Source organism: Aegilops tauschii, chromosome 7 (assembly GCF_002575655.3).
Source record: "Aegilops tauschii subsp. strangulata cultivar AL8/78 chromosome 7, Aet v6.0, whole genome shotgun sequence".
Classification (NCBI taxonomy): domain Eukaryota; kingdom Viridiplantae; phylum Streptophyta; class Magnoliopsida; order Poales; family Poaceae; genus Aegilops; species Aegilops tauschii.
In genome coordinates this window covers 79,937,512-79,956,793 of record NC_053041.3, presented here as the reverse complement: position 1 = coordinate 79,956,793, position 19,282 = coordinate 79,937,512, and the positions used below count along the sequence as shown (strand labels likewise).

General features: G+C 47.0%; 1 non-coding gene across 1 annotated transcript in view; it reads left to right on the top strand.

Annotated features, from left to right (window-relative positions):
- The window catches only part of LOC141028148 (5.8S ribosomal RNA), a 156-nt gene extending 66 nt beyond the window's left edge, over positions 1-90 (top strand). The window contains exon 1 of the ribosomal RNA XR_012190432.1: positions 1-90. This exon is cut by the window's left edge and continues 66 nt beyond it. This is a non-coding gene — a ribosomal RNA (5.8S ribosomal RNA).
- Positions 91-19,282: the final 19,192 nt, after the last annotated feature.

Sequence of the window (19,282 nt, the reverse complement as noted above, 5' to 3'; positions counted from 1 at the left end):
GTGAATTGCAGAATCCCGCGAACCATCGAGTCTTTGAACGCAAGTTGCGCCCGAGGCCACTCGGCCGAAGGCACGCCTGCCTGGGCGTCACGCCAAAACACGCTCCCAACCACACCCTCATCGGGAATCGGGATGCAACATCTGGTCCCTCGTCTTGCAAGGGGTGGTGGATCGAAGATCGAGCTGCCGGTGTACCGCGCCGGACACAGCGCATGGTGGGCGTCCTTGCTTTATCAACGCAGTGCATCTGACGCGCAGCCGGCATTATGGCCTCAGAACGACCCAGCAAACGAAGTGCACGTCGCTTTGATCGCGACCCCAGGTCAGGCGGCACTACCCGCTGAGTTTAAGCATATAAACAAGCGGAGGAGAAGAAACTTACAAGGATTCCCCTAGTAACGGCGAGCGAACCGGGAGCAGCCCAGCTTGAGAATTGGGTGGCTGTGCCGTCCGAATTGTAGTCTGAAGAGGCGTCCTCAGCGACGGATCGGGCCCAAGTCCCCTGGAAAGGGGCGCCTGGGAGGGTGAGGGCCCCGTCCGTCCCGGACCCTGTCGCCCCACGAGGCGCTGTCAACGAGTCGGGTTGTTTGGGAATGCAGCCCAAATCGGGCGGTAGACTCCGTCCAAGGCCAAATACAGGCGAGAGACCGATAGCACTACAAAAAAATACACTTCCGTGATGATACGTGTTTGTCACAGTAGGTCGCGTTTTTTGTCATGCATGTACATCCATGACAAATTTATTACAGAATCAAGATAGTCATACCTGTGCTGTCGTAGAAGTGTTCCATGACATTACGAAAATTATCATCACGGAAGTGTCCACTTCCATGACGATAAATCGCGCGTCACAGAAGTGCTTTCGTCAAGGGTGACCGACACGTGGCATCCACTGTAACGGAACGCCGTTAAGCTATTGGGTCGGGTTTTGGATCCGATAACCCGTTAACAGCCCCAACCAATGGGGATTTTCCATGTGTAAAATCATCATTGGCTGGAGGAAACACGTGTCGGCTCACCGTTGGGACAGATGTCATCCACTCATTGGACAGAAGGCGCCTATGATACGTCGACACGTGGCACGACCTAACAGAGGCCCATTCCTGTGAAAAGGCCGGCCCGTTTGACTTGGTCAAAAGGTGGCGGGCCGGCCCATGTAAAGCCTGTTAACGGCCTATTCGCATATAGCCCATTTACAGCCCTCTAACCCAAGGCCCGTTACACCCTATCCGAATTAGGCCCAGTAGCGTCATCTGGGCTACCCAATATGATTCCAGCCTGTTTTCACTTCTGGCCCATGTATGGCCTATGACGTCTTTCGGCCCATATGAGGCCCTATGTAACTCTTGGCCTATTAACAGCCCGTGGTGAAACTGGCCCGTAATGAACAGTGTATCACTTTACACCCATTAACGGCCCGTGGTGAAACTGGCCCGTAATGAACAGTGTATCACTTTATACCCATTAAGGGCCCGTTATTCCGTTGGGCCATTTCCAGCCCATGTTATCTTTCGGCCTTCTCAGAGCCCATTTATTCTTGGGCTCATTTCCAGCATTCGTTTACTTACGGCCCATTACTGTCATTTTCTGCTTATGGGCCAAATTCAGCCCGTGGTTACAGTCGGCCCGTTTGTGGTCCGTTAACACGTTGGGCCGTTTTCATAGCGTCATGAAATACGGCCTATTAACGATGGCCCGTTATGGTCGGCCCATGAACAGACGATTCCAACTCTAGCCCGTTTACGGCCATAAAGCGGCCTGTTATTGGCCCATGTTTGGCCAATCGATCATATTGCCCGTATAAGGCCCATTGATGATAAGGCCCGTAGAAGGCCCATTGTTTCTACGGCCCGTAGAAGGCCCATTGTTTCTACGGCCCGTAGAAGGCCCATTGTTTCTACGGCCCGTAGAAGGCCCACTATTTCTACGGCCCGTAGAAGGCCCACTGTTTCTACGGCCCGTAGGAGGCCCAGTGTCACTACAGTAAATATTAGCCCATGGTTATTGTGGCCTAGTTTTAAAAAATAGGTTATTGCAGCCACTAGCAAACCGCGGAAAAAGAACTACAATGACTACAAGCAAACAAATAAAAAAGACAACAAGGAAATAAATAAGAAAGCAACTTACACTAGGCTATCACGGCTATCACACATATTACATCCACTGGGCATCAAAGTTCGCCACCAGTGCAAATAAACGTGCCGACAAAAGAATATACAAAACTGAGAGCACTTCAGAAGGCACTAGGCCTGGCCAGGTCGGCCCCCCAAACAGCTGAAGAAGCTGAGTAGACCTCAGTTGTGTCAACGATAGATGCATCAACACTAGATTTAAGGCATGATGGTGCGCACGGCAGTCCTCTGACATCTTCATTGCATCTTTGACTTCAAGTCGGAGCTGAGCTGAAGCAAGCCTTTCCGCTTTAAGTTGACACTGAAGAAGTCGAACTGATTGAGGCAGTGACTGCACAGAGGTTGTCTCACACCTGCTTGTGAGTAGCTTCAACTCACTGTCTTCATCAAGACAGGACCTTGGGGTCATCTCGCTGTCCTCAAGATGGTTTGGCTCACTATCTTCCCTAAAGTTCTGCCTGGCGTAAGAGATACGACTCTGAAAGAGAAACAAGGAGACACATAACAGGTTTCACAATTATATAAGCAAATAAATGGATCTGTTCTGCATAAGGAACATGTTTTTACAACTACATGTTGAAACTGGTAGTTGTTGCAAACATCCAATCAGATGTAAACAGCAAAGCAAACAGCAGTGGAGGCAATGATGCCTATCCAAATCTATACTAGAACAAAGTTTGAAGGCTTGAGAAGGATGAACTTACATTACATGTTAACACGGGCTGGACAAAGCCCTTCTCCATGTTGATGGAAGGATAATTCAATAAATTCCCCAAAGAAAATTCTTTATAAGCGTTGCCATTATTCTACATTTTGCAAAGAGTAAATATAGATCAAATAATATTGGAAGAAACAGAGGATAATGAAGCTCAGGTGCAGACTGATGATACATAATCAAATAGCAATTAATTAAGTACAGCGTTACAAGGCAAAAGGGAGAGAGGTACTGACAAGAGCAATGCAGAGCCCATTATTGTTTTGAGATCATATGATCCTTTGAGCAAGGAGATTCATCTGAAATTAGTTTTCATACAAGAGAGAAGGTAAGGCACAAGCAGAAATTTAGGAGTTCAAAATTTGAATTGATATCATAGACAGTACCTGACGCTAGGCTCCCAGCAGTTCTAATAGGGGTTTGGCCACTGGAGTAGGGGTAAAGTGTGGTACAGTTGGGCCTGTGTTTTCTGTGGCTGCTGATCTATCTGATTTAACAGGTACCACTACCTTTTCCAAATACCTAGTTTGTACTCCTTGAGGATCTGCACTCACCCTCTTCCTTTTGGACATCTATCACGAAAGAACAACATTTGACTGGAAAAACATAGTGTGACGACACATGGAATAGGTACAGAAAATGGATAGTTATGGCATATACTCATATATGATGCTTAAACTAAGCAGATGGTGTAACAAAGTAGAAGAAATGCAAGAGGTCAGATGCAAAATATGTGCGACCAATACAACTTTGCAAAGTTAGAGCAAGCACCTTGATGGGTGAATAAGATAGGCCATCCTCCACCATGCCAAGTTTGTTAGCCAGTGGATCGTTCCGCAATATTCCTCTCGTGCGCCCATTCTCATATTCATTTTGATAATGTTCAATATCTGACATGCATGAAAACATAAAAACAAGTGAGATTTTCTTTGTAATGCATAAGTGATTCTAATCCAATACTGCCTCCCTGTAAACCCCTTTGTGCTATCTCTGCAATTCTTTTAAAAGATGCCATGCATGCTGTAATTTGTTGTGTGCATTAATATAATGTGGCCTACTACTCAAAATATGAGAGCTCCAGAAGTGATGACACTTCGCAGATGATAGCTTCAACATATAGTAAAGAAGAACAAGTCGACCTGATCTGACAGATTCAAAATATACTAAGGGAGAACAACTCGACCTGACCAGTCGACCGCAAGAGAAGAGTATCATCTTAAAGAAGAGCAGAAGAGCAAGCAGATTGAAGATATTACAAGTGTTTCAATACAATGTCGGTTGGCCACCCATGATGAACCAGAGCGCACAGAGAAATACTATTCTTTCCGTCTCTCCATATGTGGCTCACATGCATTTCGAAACTAAAGTAGGAACATTTAGCTAACTAATTAAACATCTCTCAGTTTTACTAATATCAGCAATAATATCAGATATGAATTTGTACAACTAAGCTTGTTTAGCTCGATGGGTGGAGCAGTGCTATTACGACACGAACCACGTAGGTTGATTGTGGTCATCATAAAATGGGGAAAACATAAGCATGATGAGTACAGTGTTGACCGTGGCAGTGGGATGGCAGATCTGAAGCTGCAAACCGCGCAAAGGGTAGTTAGCAACTGATGTTTGCTTTGAAATACCAACTAAGATTTGGTATGGACAAGAAAGTACGGTCAACAAGTGACAAAGAAATGCAATTATGCTGTCTCTCTATATGTCGCGACATGCATTTGGAAACTCAAGTGGGACCTTTAGCTAACCGATTAAATGTGTCGGTTAACTAATATCAGTATCATATCACAATCATATTTGAACAACTAAGCTTTCGTATTCTGAGTGTTGTGTTGTTTAGCTTGAAGTGTGGAGTAATGCTAGTACGACAGAAAGCACCTACGGAGATCATAGTAGAGTAGATAAAAGGGGAAAACCCTAAGCATCAGGAGAAAAATCAGGAAAGTGGAACTAGCTGGACCAGTGGGTGGCGCACATGCTTTTTGAAATGAATATAGGAACATTAGGTGACCAATTAAACGTTCTCTGTTTTAGTGATATGAGCATCATATCAGATTCGTATTTCAACACGTAAGCTTTGGGTTGAGGTCTTGAGGAGCAGTGCTAGCACGACACGAAGCACCTACGATGATGGTAGTGAATATAAAGGGGGGAAACCATAAGCTTTACGAGTATAGTGCCCGTGCCATGGCGGATCTGAAGGTGCAAACCGGACAAAGCTACTTCGCAACCAATGTTTGCTTTCAACTAGCCACTACGATTTGGTACGGACAAGAAAAGTACAGTAAACAAATTATGATCTATTTTTCGAGTGAGATCAATAACTTAAGCACATATGGAAGAGTACCACCTCTCTTGCGACGCCGTGTAGGCCTATGCTGATACGTTGAGGGTGCTGCGGGTGCGATGGCTGTCGGTGGCGGGGAAGAAGACTTTAGACGGCAGACGGCCGGGTCGGGGGATATATCCTGTTGCCGTGGACGAGGCGGTCGTAGGAGCGGCAATGGCAAGGTGGACGACGGCACCGATGAAGCGAGAGGAGGCGATGAAAGGATCCTGGTCCAGCGCCGTGGATGAGAGACGTCCATCTCTTGCAGTGGACGACGGGGTAGGGGTAGCGGCTCCGGCAAGGTGGAGAATGGGGTGGCGGACAGAGGAGGCTGGCCGCAGTGCGGAGGTTGTCGTGCCACCGACGGTGTATGAATGGGGAAATGGAGGGGAGGGGGGATCTCAAACTTTGGGACGCGCTTCTCTGAAATGGGGGAAAGTTACGAACTTATCCCCCGTTTAAAATTTCGGACATCGCGTCGGTTGGGGATAGGACGGTAATCTCGCATCTCCCAAATATTTGCTGGTAACTATTTCGGACGAGGAGAGGGTGTTTTGCCGCCCACGGTTGGCGCCCACGGTGTATGAACGGGGCTGACAGGTAGGGCGGTTGTGTCACATCTGATGGAAGTTACACATCTGCCCCTATTTAAAATATTAACCTACATCGATTTCGAACAAGGAGAGTTTGTTTTGCCGCCCACCGTGTATGAATGGGGAAATGGAGGAAGAGACACATGTCTTTCGGACGAGCTTGAATCAAATGTGTTTTGCCGCCCACGTTTGGCGCCCACCGTGTCTGAATGGGCTCAGAGGCCGTCGTGTCACGTCTGATTGAAGTTACTAGTCTACCCCTATCGACAGCAGTGTAAATCCGGTCGATAAGGATGTCAAGTGTCAGGGGTAGACAGTAATTTCCATCTCGCAAACACTTGCTTCGGGCAGCCCACAAATTATAGTGGGTGTTTAGCCGCTTCGTTCAAAACTTGGGAGAATTAGCATTCACGTTTGCCCTGGGACCTGGCAAACTAAATTCAAATCCAATTTGTATTCGATTACGAATATCCACAGATAATTATACGTTTTGTTATTTATTTCTTCAAAACCACAACAAAGATTTATTCCACCTTTATATATGATTATGATTTAGAAATGCCGTTATCTTCGAATTCAGTAGGTTGGATACACTCTGATTCAAACAGTTATTTCATCCAATACAATATGCTCACACGAAAAATAGTTCACCTTATGTCAATCATACAAGTACTGAGGATTACCTCGCCTAAAAAATTCGGATCATTACAACACATGGACAACATGGAATTCCAGACAACATAGGGGGTCTTGCAACATAATCCATTCAGAGACATGACACAACATGCAAGTACAATAATCTAATGACAATTTCAACTGGTATCTAAAGAAGAACTGGGATTACCTTGGGCTTCAGATAGCAGAAACAGCAGGACCTCCTCCGTCTTCAAATGCAACATTCTTACTTCCTCTAATTCTTGGGTTGCTTGCATAATGCGTGCCGCTAATTCCGTAATTTCCAGCCTCAAGATAAAGATTACCTCATTCATGGCAGCCACACCATCTCTTTCTGCCTCTAGTAGAGCCTCAAGGACTATAATATCTGTGCTCAGACTGCTCTCCGGCGGTGTTGCCTCTGAACTGCTACCATCTGGTAACATGGATGGCGCACTGCTTCCACAAATAGATTCTGGGGTTGTACATTGTGTCCTAGTGTGAACAGCATCCTGAAAGGTTTCCGCTAGACATAAGTAAGAGATAGTTATCGTATGATCCAGGCAGTAAGCTTACATGGTAAACAATGGACAAATTATTGCCGAGCATGGCAAACTATATTTAAATGGTTCGAAGCAGCATCAGCCGAAAAGAAATTAAAATGGTAAGATGAAAGTTGAAAGGGAGTGTACAACCGCTATATTTAAGTTGCCCTGAAGAAATTCAAAGGTGCGGTGCTTATGCTAGGAAAGTGAACGTAGGCGCCGGCCGTTCGATAATAGTACCTGATTCTCGGTGGCGTATGGGTATCGTTGTCATACTTGATAGCTAAGGATCGTCGATGGTGCTCGTGTTGCAGTTGAGTTTGGGCCGGCTGTCGCCGACGCTGAAGCGGCTCCGGTGCTACGGTTGCAGCGCCTGTCGACATACAAGAAAGCTCATCTGTGGTAAGTGAACAGTTGCACGATAAGGAGAAAAACCGAAGGAGTACAAATCGAAATAACCTGATGAGGCTGCGGCGTCGGTAAAGCAGGGCCGTGGAGCAGGTCCGGTGCAGTGGACGAAGGCTTCGGCGGGCGCGTTGTATAGTGCTTTCGGTGAGGCGGATCTGTTGCGTCGGACGAGGGCTTGTATGAAGGGCCAGCGAAGGGGCGGACGAGGGAGTCAGTGAAGGGCCTACGCTGTGGTGGATGGCGGCGGTTAAGCAGATCCGGTGCGGTGGACCATGATGGCGGTCAAGGAGATCTGGAGCGGTGGACAAGCTAGTCGCTGAAGCGGCTCCGGTGAAGTGGTGAGTTGGCAGTTGGGGGTTCCAAGGTGCGGAAGGTAGATCCGGCGGGGTGTGAGGTCCACCGCTACGGCGGAGGACTAGATTCGGCGGCTTGCCTTGGTTGGGGGGGTCGGGGAGGGGAAGGGGAGGGGCTCTGGGGAAGAATGTTGGGGGCGAAGAGGGGAAAACAATGGAGTTACAAAAGCAGCCCTTTTCCGTTCATGTGGCAGGGGTAAAACAGGAATATCGCAGGGCTAAACTTTCGGGCGCGTGATATTTCGATGTGAGCGGGAAGTTTGAAAGATTTTGGCGCCTAAAATTATAAGTATTCTGCTCTCATACGGCTAACTATGATATCATGGCCGACAATTTGTTTGTTTTGCACGCAAAAAAAGTGCAAGTTTTGAAAATCAATGTCTCCAACTCGAAACTTAGATTGTCCATTCAATTCAAATATGGATCATTGAGCTACTACAAGCAAATACCATCATACGGTCCAATTCAAATGAAATTCCAAATGTGTTTATCCTAAATATGATGACAAAAGCAAAAATGTGTATGTGTATGAATAAAGTGGATGATTATAAAGTTTGAACATGCCCGTATGTGTATATCTCTAGGTTTGATATATGAATTTGAAATCACGAAATCCCGGCTTAAAAAATGTACCTCCGTTTAAATGAATTACAAAAGCTAATGATGGAGTCGAATTCCAAAATTCTAATCTTAGGTTTGTAATTCTGGTACATCAAGGTATATCACGCATGTTCAAAAGTATCGTTATCTCATAGTACAAACTGTGAAACAAATGGATCAACCATGAGTGCACAATATCTCAATTACGCTAAAGTCCCTCAAATATAGACACCTCACTCTTTATATGAAGTCAACCCCCCCCACCACCACCACCACACACACACACACATAGAGAAGTCGTTCTCTCCCCCGAACACCAACACACGAGCACATTAACACCCCTCTCTCTTGTAAAGTCCGGACCCCAACATAGGTCTCTATCACTTTGTTTCTCGGGCATGCACACATCTCTTCCCTCACTCTCTAGGTCTCCCGCTATCTCTCTTACCCAAGCACACGCACTATGTAGAGTGTATATTTCCCATACACACAAAATGTCGCCCCCAAACGTCTATCTCCCTAGTTATGTGGTTCTCGCGCACTCACCTCACACACCACCCCCACTGCAAACAAGCACACTTTGTCTCCTTGTGCACCACTCTCCTCTTTCTATCTCTCCCACATGCGGACCCGCCCCAGCTCCTTCCCTGCATACATATATGTCCTGACTCTTTGCATAGCTCCCTAATGTATAATCGTTCTCGATTTCGCACATTGTTCTCTACACCATCTATTCTAGATCTCTCATGAAGTCCCTATCACACACACGATGACTCGCTTCCCTTGCGTCTCCGTTCATAGGCCAATTTCGGACAACATCAACATTGTCTCCCTATCTATACGCCATTTATGGACACAAACGACCCCTCTCGCCCCTCTCTTCCTCTCACTCTCTCTCCGTCGCTAGCTCTCTCTTTCTCTCGCTCTCACACCCCTCTCCCATACACACACTCGATGTCTCTTCCAAATAGTCTGCTCCCCCAGCCCGCACCCGTGCTATCCCGCTACTACACATGTCATACCATTCCCCCTTCCCTTATACTAGGTTTACATCATCAGTGGTCTCTCTACTCCATGTACACTCTCTCCCTCTCACACACAAACGCGTGCACAAACACACACAAACACGCACAAACACCCATTTATCTGGATCCTCATCTCTCCCCATGTCCGCATGTGTATCTCACACACTCACTCTCTAATTATGTATATGTGTCTCCATGTTACACAACAGAAAGCCCCATGTACATGTCTCTCTCTATCCTCCACACACATAGACACAAAGAATCTGTTATCATTGCCTCAGTCTCTAACATATCACACACGCACTCTCTCTCTCTCTCTCTCTCTCTCTCTCTCGCAAACACGCTCATCAAGGGTTTCCCCGTGAATAACTTACCGTCTATTCATCAACAGTCGTGGCAGTACGGCGAACACGAGACGTGAAAAAGAATAAATCTACACGTGCTTAGACCACCTAGTATGACTACTAGGACTAGAGCAAGCCAAAAAGCGCGCCGCCGTCACCCCCTCCTTGTCGGCGACGGGAAAATCTTTGTTTTACACAGTCGAGAAGTCATTGTGCTAAGGCCCCACATGCCGAGGCGTTGAATAGAATGTAGATGCTAGTTTACGAAAGCAAGTATCGATAATACGTTTGTATCTCCATACTTATATTTCTTCTCTTATAAAAAACCGAGTTGGTGATGATGGTACGTGTGCCATCTTGCAATATAGACCGTCCGATCTATATCTGACGGATGGAAATTAAACTAAAAGATACCCGCACCCCTCTCCACATTTGCAGACAAGGCCTTCCCTCGTTCATACCTATCTCCAACAAACCTCATTGTTGAGCAATTAAGAAAGGAAGCCTCTGGAACAAACTGGCCTGGTGGCCGCTGCCGGCGTCGTCAATCCCCATGCCTCCGCTCAGTCTGACCACCAACCACCACCACACCACACCCCACTCCTCTTCACCTTATCTCATATTTCTCGAGATATCATTAGTTTTTACACATGGGATTACTCCCGCAAGGGTCAATCACAACAAGTGTTTTATAAAAAAATGCATCTTGATGTTCCGTGCAATGCACGGATCTTGCTAGTACTCCTACACAAGACTAAGTTGGTGATGCTGGTGTGTCTGCCATCCGTCGTTTCTGACCATTAGATCTACATCTAACGATTGTGAGGTAAGTTGTTGCCTTTTCTCACCAACATCCCACTTGTCTACCAATTTGCAGAAAAACCCATAATTAGTATCTTAAAACCAACCACATCCCTCCCTGACCTCACCAAAACAGCCCAAGGAATATATTCTAATTGAAACATAATATATCTCTAGTGACATATGTATATCAAAATTAGAGTGTTTTGTACCAAGTTTGTGAATAAGTATTATTCTAATTATGATTCGTTGCAACGGACATGAACATTGCTAGTATTTCCAACCATGCATTTTTTTCCTAGTATTCAATAGTTTCGAGTTTTCCATCAAGATATTAGTCACTCATGGTTGATATTTACTTTCAATCATGTACACATATGCACTATGTAACTAGCCTTGCTTATTGGCTTCCAAAGCTTAACTTTCACTCCTACTTACAATATGTAGAGTATTTAACAAAAAACTACCACTTTCAACCAGCCCTAGGAAGAATCTATTGTACAAAAAATAGCAAAAACATACCCAAAATTTCGTAATCCACGCCAAAAACAACTACCTAGTACTCCTACCGATTAGGTTCGTTTAAACCCATTTATGACAGGGCTGGCCCACACGTCCGTGCTGACGAGGCAGCTTAAACCAACACATTTTGTTTGACCGTTGACACGAGGGACCCACATCTGACCTTCTATCTTGTTATTCCCCTCAAATCATTATTTTTCCTGAACATTACTTCAAACAGTACTGATGCGTGTTCGTCGGTGGCGCCGATGATTAGCGAGTTGGTCACCGCTCCACCGGACGGGCCGGACGCCGCGCTGGCCTCTGCACGGGTTGGCAGGCTGGCCCGAGCGTGACTCACGAGCAAGCAAGCCGCCGCGCTGGCCTTCGCTTGAGCCAGATGGCTGGCCTGAGCACGGCGCGCACGAGCAAACCGCCGCGCTGCCGTGCCAATCTAGCTAGCAAACCTTGCAGACAAGCAGCGGACGGAGCTATCTTGGCTAGCTAGTGGCTGTGAGCGCCGGACGGAGCTGGTATCCGGGCTGCCGCAACATGGGCTCTGCACCGCCGGTGGTTTTGACCTCGCCTTCTGCCGGCGGCGGTAGCTGCATCCCATGGCCGAGGATGACTAGGTGGACGGGCCAGAGGTAGGAGGTCACTCGAGGATTTTTGTTGGTAAGAGCATGTACAATGGTTGATAAGGTAGTCTTATCTTGAGTCTGCCACGTATGCAAGTGGTAGTAGTTTCTTGGCATTTTAGTGGTTTCTTGCATTATTAGGGGTTTCTTGTAAGGAACAATGTACGTACTACTAGCGACAAAAGGCGATTCTAGGTTGCGTTGTACTCCAACGAGTACTACTAGTGGTCGCGGGAGTGTATACCTCGTTTTGTGGGTTCGATCCTGGCCGAACGCATGGCGGCCTTTTTTTTAAAATAGTACTACTACACTTCGCTGCGAGCCAATATTTTACACGGGTAGTTGAGTTTTGAAGTCGAACGGACGTGCGGCCCCACAATCTGGGTGCACTGGACAGCCTAGCCACGTGAACGGGTTTTCCTTCCCAGCATCCCGTGGCTCGCGTGCTCGCCCTAGCCGCACCTCGCTTGCAGCTTCCTCATCAGCTAGTAGCATATTTAAACTAGCGCCTCCCAATTAAGCCCGAGGAGCCGGAAAAGCCTGGCGGGGCATTGGGAACTGTGCAATATGGCTCTGTACGTAAAGTGCACTACTACTACTCTGTAGCTTGTGGCGTTGCACGCATGGACTTCACTCCATTATCGGCTCTACTATAAAAGAAATTCCTCTTGACGTGTTTTTTTTAAACGGAGGCAAAAACTTTGCTTCATCTCATTCATAAAGAAGGAACTACTAACAAAGTTCGACGAGATCCATTACACCTCCACAAATGGAAGCGAAAAGCCTAGTCTCGCTGTATCAAATAACTCAAATGTTCTGCCCCCGTAGTAACCGTCGCTGATAAACGGTCTGCTAGTGTGTGCGTGAGAGGAGCGGCTGAGTAGGCCAGCTACTCCTACGTGAGAGGAGCGGCTGAATATAGCACCGAGAGTACCCACTAGGCCACTACGCAGGTGTACTTCCCCTGCATTGATAGTACAACGATGGTTCTAGAGAATAGTAGTACCCTCCACTTCCAACTGTAGCTCCTTGGCCCTGAGATTCAAGAGTTCAAAACTGGTGCACTATACTAGACTAGACTAGAAGTACAGTACATCGCACTACTAGTTGAGAAAAGTAGTACTGGTACTGCTACAGTACGAGTACGTACTCCTCCGTCACATAATGTAAGACGTTTTTTGACACTAGTTGGCGTGTACAAAAAATGGCAAAAACATACCCAAATTTTTTTAATCCACGCCAAAAACTACTACCTAGTGCCAAAAATTTCTTACTAGTGCTATTATTTACAGTATAATGCAATCCCATAACGTTCCATAATGCTAGTACTAGTAGTAAATAATAGCCTCACCCCTTCGCTGAGGAACGATCTACAGTTGGAAGGGACGAGGCCCTGCGGTTACTACGCTCTTATCTCCTCCTCGCCAGTTCCCCTCCCCCCAAAGAGAAGGCAGTTCGTCGCTGCTCCCATGGATACGCCAGGCAGTTCTCCTCCTCGTCGGGGCTGGGAGACCTTGGACGACGATCCTCTGGGAGAAATCGCACGCCGCTCTGACGTCCTCACCGCTGCAAGACTCGGTGCTTCCTGCACCAACTTTTTCAAGACGCTGCTTAAATAGGCTTGGGAAAAGGCCATGCTTGTTGGTCTTCCATGCGTCCTCGAGGAGAAGGTTCTTCTATGGGACAATCCTTCGAACAGTCCACCGCTCCCTGGCCATGGTTGCACGTTGACTCCGCTAGAGTTGCCGACGTTGAGAGGTAGTCGGATTTTGTCCGATGAGCAGGTCAGTAATGGAGTTTGATCATGTAGTACTTAGTTATTCCATTTCCATCCCGTAATTTCTCCGCTGCCCACCGTCTTATATATAGGTCTGGGTCGGTGCCAACGAAGATTGGCTTGCATACCTCCGGCCGGATACCACCATCATTTTGCACAACATCCACAGTAGTGCGGCTGTTCCGGTAGACCCCCTTCTCCACCATTGGGATCGGCCTTCCACTGGCTGGGCTTGAATACGTATGATGATGCCTACATGAGATTGAAGAAGATAGCAATTGCGGACCTGCTGACAAAGAGACGCGGCTACGATGATTACTATCTCATCACGGTGTTCGACATAAGGATTGCCATCAATGCAAGACGCAGTAACGGCAGAGGCTGGCGCATGTTGGCGGCGACAGATTTGTACCCCTACACGTTCGAAGACGCCGTGCGCCATCTAGGCCGCATCTTCGTGGTGACAAGCCAGGGGACTTGTTTCATCTGGTTGCCATCCTACGGTACAGGAGATTACAAACGGAATGCACAAACCATCATTTGCATCCCTAACGGTACTCCATTATTTTGCAGGGACCAGTCATCCCCCGATCAAAATAAGATCGCCGATCCTGGATGTGCATTTGCATCTGCGATTCGGTCTAACCTGGAACCTTGTAGCTGACTTTGGCATATTGGGATCAGCTATCTTAGCAGTCGTTACCCATGGTACCACTGATGTGCAACATGGTCACACAATCTACCACGATCGGACCGTCACCATCTACCCAGGTATTCCATTTTTTAACCCTCTCGCCTTCTCTTTCATTGTTGTACTAGTACTCCCTCCTTTCTGGTTTATAGGGCTTATCTCAAAATCTTAGTTTTTCCATTTTATAAGGCTTAATTTGGTTGTTCCCCATCACAATTTCAGATTCCAAGGTGCATTAAATAATTTCATGCAAGTATTAAGAGAAAATTGACCAATGCATGTACTTTATGCATGCATGCATTGCAATTAATACATTGGTAAACATAAATTTTTGAGGAAAACAAGAGCATTAATTGGGTGCTTTTGCAAAATACAAAAGTATTCCACCACTCACCATCTACCTTGGTCGGTGAGATTTTTGAATTGAGCCCTATAAACCGGAAAGGAGGGAGTAGTATACTTAGTAGTACTAGTAGGAGTACTTTTTACCTTGGAGGATGCGTATAGCTAGCTAGGCCCTTGAAGACTTGAACCCACTAGCTGCCACCATTTTTGTTTTTCCATGTCTTACTATCTCATCCATGTAGCCAAGAGTGGCTATATATAATAAGCCGGTTATTTTACTTCCTCTATACCGGAGTAGTACTATTTGCTGCACAGTATTACTGACCGCCATATTTGAGCACAACATTATTATGCATGGACCTTGACTATGTACGTCACCATGTGTACAAATCTGGGATGCCGCGTGTACCAGATGAACGGCGCCGAGTTTGGCCCCCGTGATGCTACGTGGGTGCCGAGGAACACTCTTGGAGAGTACTCGCTTTTCATCGGGGATAGCTACCCCATTGTGAAGCGGATGCCACCTTCCGTGCATGACACGGAAGGCCTGCCGTTCATGAAGCATGGTTGTGTCTTCATTGCGCACCGCCGGATGAATGACATGCTGGGACACGCTATCCCTGATTTATGCCGCTTCAGCTTGGATGAGTCTCCATCGTGTGGAACCGGACTAGAAAGCTGCGACAATGATTCCCGTTGCCCACCGCTATGGATCGTGCCATCCATGAAGAACACCTGGGACTGGAACCTGGAGGAGGACATGCATGTAGCCCATCTATAACGTGTAAGTGGAGTACGGTAATTGTGAACGGTAGCGCTGTGAATATATGTAGACTAGTCGTGCACAAATTTATCACATGAATTGGAGATGAACTTGTGTGGCATACTGGCATTTGTCCTTTAGAATTTATTACTAGTAAATGTGTTATGTGTACGTGCAACTTGTGTGGTTGTTGCACGGGCTCCAACACGCTCTTTGAGAAAAAAAGGTGGCACAGCTTTTGATATACGTGACGTGGCGGCATCATACAGTAGCATCGTTCGCTATAGTTGTAGTACACTCCTACTAGGACGACAACTCCTATAAAACCTTGCGCTTGGCTCTTTGCCTCTTCGGGAGGTTCAACAGTTCGTACTCGTGTGAACCTTGCACTTGGCTCTTCGCCTCTTCGGAAGGTCCAACAATGATGATACTACAGTACAATATGCTTCTGGCAATCTGACACCGATTGAACTGCTGCACGTCCACCGCGAGGGCGAGGGCGAAGGCGAGGGAGAGGGAGAGGGCGCTGTAGTCAAGACCCTCTCCTCGTCCTGCGAACCACCGCGCGCGTGGGCGAGGGAGAGACGTAGTAAGCAAGCTTCTCCTCGTTCGGCGAGTTGACGGGACACCTCAAAGGAGTACTAGTACTAGTAGTAGTCCATACTGCGTCCTTTCCGATTAATATGGCTTAATTTGAAACGAGAAAAATACACTGGCGGTCAACGTATGTAACAATGCGCTCTTTACGGTCACTATATATAGTTTTGCGGCGATTATACGGTCACTAGCTCATCGTAGAGCACCGTATTGCACCCTACTGACCGGCCACATAGTCGACGTGGCACTTTGTTGACTGGTTAAATTGTCACCTGGTTTGTGGGTCCCACCTGTCAGTTGGCAGAGCAAAGAAGTCAGTTAAACAAAACTTTACGCAGGCGCGACACGAGTCCAACCCTTGCGCGCGAACCGCCCTGGCTGTGTATGTGAGTGCATGCACGTGTCCTCCCTCGGTCTTCCAACAAAGAGTGTACATCGGCTACAAAACAAAGAGTGTGGTACATAATGCACATCTACACTTCCAATGCATTTAGCCTTTAATCTAAATTGATATTGATTGACTAATGCACCAACTTGTGCTGTAGGTATAGGCTACATGTCTATCCTTAATTACAGCATGCAATGGCCTTCATTTAATCTTCTTATCTCAATGGTTGCATGCACACATAAGTCTGCTACTTTTGGGCGTTAATTATGCCCTGGTCAATGTGTAAATCTCTAAATGTACAGTCTTTCACGGACGTAGGGAGTAGGTTGAGCACTTGAGGTGAGCGTGTGTGTTGCGTCGTGTGCTGTGTGCCGCATGGGTGCGTGAGTGTTGCGTGCGTCCATGTGTACGTGTGAGTGTTGCATGTTGCATGCATGGGGCTTACTCCCTGCCATTGACATGTTCATATTTCAAGCTTCCTCTGTTCCCTCCATATGGTGATACTCCCTTTGTTCCCAAATAGTACGGAGTAAAAGCCTCCCTCTGTTCCCAAATACGGAGTATTTGTCTTTCTACAGATTTCAACAAGTGACTAGGTACGGAGCAAAATGAGTGAAGTGAGCGTAGAGGCATAGGGATACTGTAGAAAGGAAGTCCTCGCGATCCATTATTCCCCATCTCGGTCAGAGAGAACTATTCAACTAGTCTTCACAGTGAAGTGACAATACACGCTGCAGCAGATGGGACACGTAATTAATAAGCTGAACCAGCGTGTTGTTGTTACTAAATCAGCCTTACCCAGTACTGCCATCATGTTTGCCAGTAGAGCACGCTTCGGCAAATACGCCTACGCACCTCTGTCCCCCATTAACTGACATATGGACCCTCTTGTGGTAGACCCACTTGTCATCGGTGTAACTATTTACACTCCGAAGGACAGTATATCCTGGTAGTAGTGCTAGTAGAATTGAGATTTAATGCACTTTCTTCGCCGTTTTCCACTCTTCTTCCTCCTCTCTTCTTCTTCCTCCTCTCTTCCCCATCGTCGGCCGCACACCATTTACCCCCGCTCACTGCTCGCCCGCCCGCGCCATCTTCCTTGGTAGCTCGCGCGTACCATATCCCCCCGCTCACTGCTCGGCCACACGAGGAGAAGCTTCTTCGCTCGCCCGCCCGAATCCACTTCCCCGCTGGCTCGCAGGCACCGAAAACCCCAATGGCAGAACCGACTGACACGCAGAGCCGCGATTGGAATTCCCTCCCTGATGTTCTCTTGGAGCAGATCTGTAGTCGTATGGACCTACTCAGCACCGTCCGTCTGGCCGCATGCTCGGTGTCTTTGTACCGTCTACTCATCTGCAACCGGCCGGCTCTTTTCAAGACACCCTTCTTGCTGATGCCCGATCCTCGTAGGTGGCCCAGACACCGACTTGACGATCCTACGGAGGTTGCCGTGGTGCCCCTCGACATGCTACCACTACCCGTCCACCTGTCCTTCATGCGCGACCACTACTGGGCGGGCATGAAGGCCAACTGGATCGTCCTCATCCACCACACCGGTAGTCCGTGGCGTCTCGTGGATATCTACACCCAGCGAGAGATCACCCTTCCATCGTTGGATACCGCCGACATCGAGCCTCGCGGCCCGCCGGACACTCCTGCCTACTACGCACGAGACGTGTCAAGCTTTTGGCTCGACCTCTGTTTGCAGAAAGTTGTAATTTGCGAAGTGCCCACACCATCAGAAGACTACATGGATTACAAGCTCATTGCCTTGTTCAACATGGGATTAGTCTATCTAGAATCCGGTCGCCATACATGGTTATGGCTCATCATCAATCCTGTTGAGGCAACATTTCTGTCTGATGCTATAGTGCACGATGGCATCGTTTACGCGGTCGACGCACAGATTGGCTGCCTATACTGGTGGAATCTATCGTCGTGTAATTGTTCTATCTCATCTCATCTTTACCTTATGAATACGACTGCCTGTTCATTTGTTACAAATTTAGAATGCATAGCATGTCTATAAGCACATCATTGCTATGTGTTCCTCTCATTTCCTAGATTTTTATGACAACACATGTTATTGTTAGAGTTGATATGAGAACAATTGTCATCTAATGATTGTTAGAATACATATTATGAGCATAACATCATGATTGCTATATGTTACTCTCGTTTACAAGATTTTTATAACAACGCATGTTATTGCTTAGAGTTGATATGAGAACAGTAGTAGTAAGTGCTACGGTAGAATATGAGTAGGCGCTGTCATAGCTGTTTTCCTCTCATTGTTACATGATGTTTGAACCATGACATATTGCTAGAATATGAAAGCCATTGGCTTATTTTTTTAACTTGGGGTATGATTATGACCACGGCATTGCAAATCTCTGTCTATGATATGTGTCACTGTTATAATAATCTTAATTCCACACATACTCTGAACATGATTGTTTATTTTTTTCCTTTTGGTCTCCAATTTGAATTGTTGCAGCAGACGCAAATGCGCTGGCCTTCACGATTCCAGGACCTGGAATCATACCAGCCGATGGGTGGTGGTTTATCGCTCGTTCAGCTGACGGCGGTCATTTGATGCTCATTTGCACGTACCAAATTGACCAAACCATTACATCAAACCACATGCAGTACAATGCGTGGGGCGTTCGTGACATTGATGGCTATGGCTGCTTCATGTTCGAGAAAGATCTCAGCTCCGTTGGGCCAGGCGTATTCAACTGGAGGCGGGTTTACAGCCTCGGCAACCACTCCTTGTTCCTCGGGCTCAATTATCCGATCATCCAACCAATCATCGATCATATCACCGGCGATGATTATTGTGCTATGCAACTTCCATTCGCGAGGGGGGCTGTGTTTACACATCATACCATGGGTTTCATGAATCACCATATCCAGAGATTCGTCGACACAGCTTGTTGCCAGGTAATCTTCAGTGTGTGAAAGGCATCAAGCTTCCATGCGATGGATGGCTTTTGCAAACCCGACATGCGGCGATGTGGTTCATGCCAATAGCAAATATGCACAACTTGATTCGTGCTGATATCTAGACT